This window comes from Hyaena hyaena, unplaced genomic scaffold (genome assembly GCF_003009895.1).
Source record: "Hyaena hyaena isolate Hyena2069 unplaced genomic scaffold, ASM300989v1 scaffold_1679, whole genome shotgun sequence".
NCBI classification, from domain to species: domain Eukaryota; kingdom Metazoa; phylum Chordata; class Mammalia; order Carnivora; family Hyaenidae; genus Hyaena; species Hyaena hyaena.
In genome coordinates, this window is record NW_024082278.1 from 138,662 (window position 1) to 145,976 (window position 7,315).

The window sequence follows — 7,315 nt, forward strand, 5'->3', positions numbered from 1 at the left end:
AGATGCCAAATAAACACATGAAAGATGCTCCAACGATACAATGATTCTAAACCCATATATTTCAATAAGACCACTGAATGTAAAAGGGCTTAATGCTCCAATCAAAAGACATAGGGTAGCAAAATGGATAAAAAACCAAAACCCACCTATTTGCTGTCCCAAAGAAACTCGTTTTAGACTGGAGGACACTTTCAGATTGAAAGTAAGGGGATGGAGAAATATCTATCATGCTACTGGAAGTCAAAAGAAACCTGGAGTAGCTATACTTATATCAGAAAAACTGGACTTTAAAGACAGTAACAAGGGATGAAGAAGGGCATTATATAATAATTACAGGGTCTCTCCATCAGGAAGAACTAACAATTACAAATGTCTATGCACAGAATATGGAGGCACCTAAATATATAAAACATTTAATCACAGACAGAAACGCTCTCACGGATAAGAATGTGCTAAAAGCAGGGGACTTTAATACTCCACTTACAGCAATGTATAGATCAACTAGACAGAAAATCTCTAAAGACACAATGCACTTGAATGACACATTGGACCAGATGGATCTGACAGATATATTTAGAACTCTACATGCTGAGGCCAGTGAATTCACTTTCTTCTCAAGTGTGCATGGCACATTCTTCAAGATAGATCACTTACTGGGACATAAAGGAACCCTCAAAAAATATAAAAGCATTAAGATCATACCATGCGCACTTTCAGATCACAATTGTATGAAACTTGAAATCAATCATAGGAAGAAATCTGGAAAATCTCCAAAAACATGGAGATTAAAGAACACCATACTAAAAAATGAAAGGGCCAATCAGGCAATTAGAAAAGAAATTTAAAAATATATGGAAACAAATGAAAAAGAATATACAACAATCCAAACTCTATGGGATGTGGCAAAGGCTGCCCTAAGAGGAAAGCACATTGCACCCCAAGCCTATTTCAAGAAATTAGAAAAAGTGCAAGTGCAAAATCTAACAGCTAACCTAAAGGAACTAGAGGCAGAGCAACAAGAGCACCACAAACCCAGTAGGAGAAGAGAAAAAATAAATATCAGAGCAGAAATAAACAATATAGAAGACAAAGAAACAGTTGAACAGATCAATGAAACCAACAGTTGGTTTTTTGAAAAAAATAAACAAAGTGGACAAACCTCTAGCCAGGCTTCTCAAAAAGAAAAGAGAGAGCACTCAAACAGACAAAATCATGAATGAAAACGGGCTGATTACAACCAACCCCTCAGAAATACAAGCAATTATCAGGGAATACTATGAAAAATTATGTCAACAAATGGGACAACTTAGAAGAAATTCCTAAACACACACTCACTACCAAAATTCACATGGGAAGAAATAGAAAATCCGAATAGATCCATAACTAGTTATCAAAAATCTCCCACTAAATAAGAGCCCTGGGCCAGATGGCTTCCCTAGGGAATTCTACCAGACTTTTAAAGCAAAATTAATACCCATTCTTCTTAAGCTATTCCAAAAATTAGAAATCGAAGGAAAACTTCCGGATTCATTTTATGAAGCCAGCATCACTTTGATTCTAAAACCATCAGAGATCCAGAAACAAACAAACAACAACAACAACACAAAAAAAAAAAAAAACCTACAGGCCAAATATCCCTGATGAATACAGATGCAAAAATTCTCAACAAGATACTTGCAAATTGAATGCAACAGCATATAAAAAGGATTATCCAGGGGCGCCTGGGTGGCTTAGTCGGTTAAGCATCCAACTTTCGCTTAGGTCATGATCTCGCGGTTCGTGGGCTCGAGCCCCGCATCGGGCTCTGTACTGACTGCCAGCTCAGGGCCTGGAGCCTGTTTCAGAGTCTGTGTCTCCCTCTCTCTCTGACTCTTCCCTGCTCACGCTGTCTCTCTCGCCTAGAAATAAATTTGAAAGGAAAAAAAAAAAGAATTATCCACCAAGATCACGTGGGGTCCATTCTGGGTTACAGGGCTGGTTCAATATTTGTAAATCAATCAATGTGATGCATCACATCTACAAATGAGAAGATAAAAATCATATGATCCTGTTGCTAGATGCAAAAAAAGCCATTGACAAAATACAGCATTCCTTCTTCATAAAGACCCTCAAGAAAGTCAGGATAGAAGGAACTTACCTAAACATGATAAAAGTCATCTATGAGAAGCCCTCAGCTAACATCATCCTCAATGGGGAAAAACTGAGAGCTTTCCCCCTGAGATCAGAAACGCGACAGGGATTTCCACTCTAACCACATAGTGCTGGAAGTCCTAACATCAGCAAATCAGAAAACAAAAGTAAATAAAACGCATCCGATTTGGTAACAAAAAAGTCAAACTCTTACTTTTCACAGACGACATGATACTCTACATAGAAAACCCATCAGACTCCACCAGAAGCCTACTAGAATTGATCCATGAATTCAGGAATGTGGTAGGATACAAATTCAATATACTGAAATCGGTTGCATTTTTATACACCAACAATGAGGCAACAGAAAGAGAAATTAAGAAACTGATCCCATTCACAATTGCACATAAAAACATAAAATACCTAGGAATAAACCTAACCAAAAATATAGGAGATCTGTATGATGAAAACTATAGAAAACTTATGAAAGAAATAGAAGACACAAAAAATGGAAGAACATTCCATGCCCATGGGTTGAAAGAATAAATATAGTTAAAATGTCATTACTACCCAAAGCAATCTACACATTCAATGTAATCCCAATCAAAATTGCACCAGCGTACTTCTCAAAACTAGAACAAACTATTGTAAAATTTGTATGGAACCACAAAAGACCCCAAAGAGTCAAAGTAATGTTGAAGAAGAAAACCAAAACAGGAGGCATCACCATCCCAGACTTTAGTTCTACTACAAAGTAGTCATCATCAAGACAGTATGGAATTGGCACAAAAACAGACACGTAGAGCAGTGGAATAGAATAGAGAACTCAGATTTTGACCCAAAAGTGTACAGCCACCTAATCTTTGACAAAGCGGGGAAGAGCATCCAATGGAAAAAAGACAGCCTCTTTAACAGATGGAGTTGGGAGAACTGGACAGCAACATGCAGAAGAATGAAACTAGATCATTTTCTCACACCATACAGAAAAATAAACTCAATATAAATAAAGGACCTGAATGTGAGACAGGAAACTATCAAAACCCTAAAAGAGAAGGCAAGAAAAACCTCCTTGACCTCAATCGCAGCAATTTCTTACTTGACACATCCCCAAAGAAAAGGGAATCAAGAGAAAAAATGAACTACTGGGAACTCATCAAAATAAAAAGCTTCTGCATGACAAAGGAAACAATCAATAAAACTAATAGGCAACTGACGGAATGGGAAAAGATAGTTGCAAACGACATATCAGATAAAGGGATAGTATCCAATATCTATAAGGAACTTACCAAACTCTACACCTAAAAAACAAACAATCTAGTGAAGAAATGGGCAGAAGACATGAACAGACACTTCTCCAAAGAGGACATCCAGATGGCCAATAGAGACGTGAAACGATGCTCAGCGTCCCTCATCATTAGGGAAACACTGAGATACCACCTCACGCCAGTCAGAGTGGCTAAAATGAACAAATCAGGGCAAGGATTTGGAGAAATGGGCACCCTCCTACACTGTTGGTGGTAATGTAAGCTGGTGCAACCCCTCTGGAAAGCAGTGTGGACGTTCCTCAAAAAATTAAAAATAGAAATCAACTATGACCCAGCAATAGCACTGCTAAGAATTTACCCAATGGATACAGGAGTGCTGATGCATAGGGGCACATGTACCCCAATGTTCATAGCAGCACTCTCAACAATAGCCAAAACATGGAAAGAGTCTAAGTGTCTATCAACTGATGAAACGATCAAGAAGATGTGGTTTATCTATAAAATGGAATACTACATGGCAATGAGAAAGAATGAAATCTGGCCATGTGTAGCAACATGGATGGAGCTAGAGGGTGCTATGCTGAGCGAAATAAGTCATGCAGAGAAGGACAAATATCTTATGTTTGCACGTATAAGAGGATTAGGAGGAACTTAATGGAGGACCATGGGGAGAGAAGAAGGGGGAAAATAGTGGGGGAGAGGGAGAGAGGCAAACCATGAGAGACTCTTGAATCCTGAGAACAAACTGAGGGCTGATGGGTGTGGGGGGGAGAAGGGGTGATGGGCACTTGTTGGGATGAGCACTGAGTGTTATATGGAAACCAACTTAACAATAAACTATTTAAGGAAGAAAAAGAAAAGAAAAGAAAAAGGCTTTCATGAGCAAGAAAAAAAATCCTTTTTTATATAACCAAAATAAAATACAAAATTAAAGTTACTGATTAAGAATATTAAAAATAAATAAAATGAAATTTCAAAAACTTGGAAACAGCTAAGATATACTTCAGTAGGTGATTGGATACATAATCTGTGACATCTGCAGACAATAAAATATCATTCAGTGCTAAGAAAAAAAAAAAGAAAAGAAGGGATGCCTCTGTGGCTCAGTTGGTTGAAGCGGCTGACATCAGCTCAGGTCATGATCTCACGAATCGTGGGTTTGAGTCCCACATCCCGCTCTGTGCAGACATATCAAAGCCTGGAGCCTGCTACAGATTCTGTGTCTCCCTCTCCGTCTGCTCCTCTCTCACTCCTGCTCTGTCACTCTCAAAATTAAATAAACATTAAAAACTTTTTTAAAAAGGAAAAAAAAGAGTGAGCCCCAAATCCATGAAAATATCTTAAATGCATATTACTAATGAAAGATAGAAATCTGAAAAGCCTATATAGTATATGATTCTAACTGTCTTACATTCTGAAAAAAGTAAAATGTAAAGACATTAAAAAGATCAGCCTTTTCCAGAAGAATTTAAGGAAAGATGAATAGAGATAGCACATAAGACTTTGTTTTTAACTTATTTATTTAAATTCAAGTTAGTTAACATATAGTGTAATATTGGTTTCAGAAACAGAGCCATTAATTCATAACTTACATATAACACCCAGTGCTCTTCCCAACAAGTGCCCTCTTTTATTACCTATCACCCATTTAGCCCATCCTGCCTCCCACCGCCGCTCCAGCAACCCTCAGTTTGCTCTCTATATTTAAGATTCTCTTAGGAGTACCTGGGTGGCTCAGTCATTTGAGTGTACAACTTTCACTCAGGTCATGATCTTGTTGTTCGTATGATGCAGCCCTCCATCGGGCCCTATGCTAACAGCTCAGAACCTGGAGCCTGCGTCACATTCTATGTGTCTGTCTCCCTGTCCCTACCCTGCTTGGGTTCTCTCTTTCTCAAAAATAAATATATAAACATTAAAAAAAGCGTGTCTTATGGTTTGCCTCCCTCTGTTTTTATCTTATTTTTCCTTTCCTTCCCCTATGTTCATATGTTGTGTTTCTTAAATTTCACATATGAGTGAAATAATGTATTGGTCTTTCTCTGAATTATTTCACTTAGCATAAGACACTCTAGTTCCATCACTTTATTGCAAAGGCCAAGATTTCATCCTTTTTGATTGCCTAGTAATATTCTATTGCATATATGTGTATATACATATATACACATCACTTGTTTTAATGTTTTATTTATTTCTGAGAGAGAGAGAGATCGTGAGCAGGGGAGGGTCATAGAGAGAGGGAGGCACAGAATCTCAAGCAGGCTCCAGGGTCTGAGCTGTCAGCACAGAGCCCGACACGGGGCTCGAAATCACGAACCGTGAGATCATGACCTGAGCCAAAGTCGGACGCTTAACTGACTGAGCCACCCAGGAGCTCTTACACATCACTTTTTTATCCATTCATCAGCTAATGGACATTTGGGCTCTTTCCATAATTTGACTATTGTTAATAGCACTGCTATAAACATTGAGGTGCATGTGCCCCTTTGAATCAGCATTTTTGTATCCTTTATATAAATACCTTGTAGTGCAATTGCTAGGTCATAGGGTAGTTCTATTTTTAACTTTTTGAGTCACCTCCATACTCTTTTCCAGGTTGGCTGCATCAGTTTGCATTCCCATCAACAGTGCATAAGTGTTCGCCATTCTCTGTAGTCTTGTCAACATCTCTTGTTTCCTGAGTTGTTAATTTCAGTCATTTTGACAGGGGTGAGTTGGTATCTCATTCTTTTTTTTTTTTTTCTTAGTTTATTGTCAAGTTGGTTTCCACATAACACCCAGTGCTCATCCCCACAAGTGCCCTCCTCCATACCCATCACCCCCCTTCCCCTCCCCTCACCCCATCTGCCTTCAGTTTGTTCTCGGCTTTCAAGAGTCTCTCATGGTTTGCCTCCCTCCCTCTCCCCCACTGTTTTTCCCATTCTTCTCCCTCATGGTCCTTTGTTAAGTTCCTCTTAATCCTCTCATTCTTGTTTTAATTTGTATTTCTTTTATGGTGAGTGGTCATTTTATATAGCAGTGAAAATAATCATATGATATGCTAATGATGGATACATATATTATACCTTTGTCCAAACCTGTAGAACATAGCTCACACCAAGAGTGAATTCTAAGGTAGAATATGGACTTTTATGATTAAGATGTGTCATTTTAGATTCATTCTTGGTTTTAAAAAAAGTGCTAACAATAGCCAAAACATGGAAAGAGCCTAAGTGCCCATCACTGGACGAATGGATCAAGAAGATGTGGTTTATCTATACGATGGAATACTACATGGCAATGAGAAACAATGAAATCTGGCCATGTGTAGCAACATGGATGGAACTTGAGGATGTTATGCTGAGTGAAATAAATCAGGCAGAGAAGGACAGATACCATATGTTTGCACGTATAGGAGGATTATGAGGAACTTAACTGAGGACCATGAGGGAGAAGAAGGGGGTAAATGGTGGGGGAGAAGGAGAGAGGCAAACCATGAGACACTCTTGAATGCTGAGAACAAACTGAGGACTGATGGGTGTGGGGGGGAGAAGGGGTGATGGGCATGGAGGAGGGCACTTGTTGGGATGAGCACTGAGTGTTATATGGAAACCAACTTGACAATAAACCATTTGTAAAAAAAATAAAAACTAAAAATGAAAAAGTGCTATTCTGGTGAGTTAGTGATGCTGATAATAAAAGAAATGCATGTGGGGGCAGGGTATATATGAGAAACCTTTCTACTTCCTTCTAAGTTTTGTTGTAAATGTAAAAATACTCTAAAAGGTAAAGTCTAAAAAATGCCTACAAAGTGAATGTAAAATTATCTAGGTTAAAAGACCTGTGTAAATCCATGTTTACTATACCAACATTTTATTTTAATATCTCAATTTAACTATGCAATTTTGGCTTGTCAAATATGTAAATGTTAGCTTTTAAAA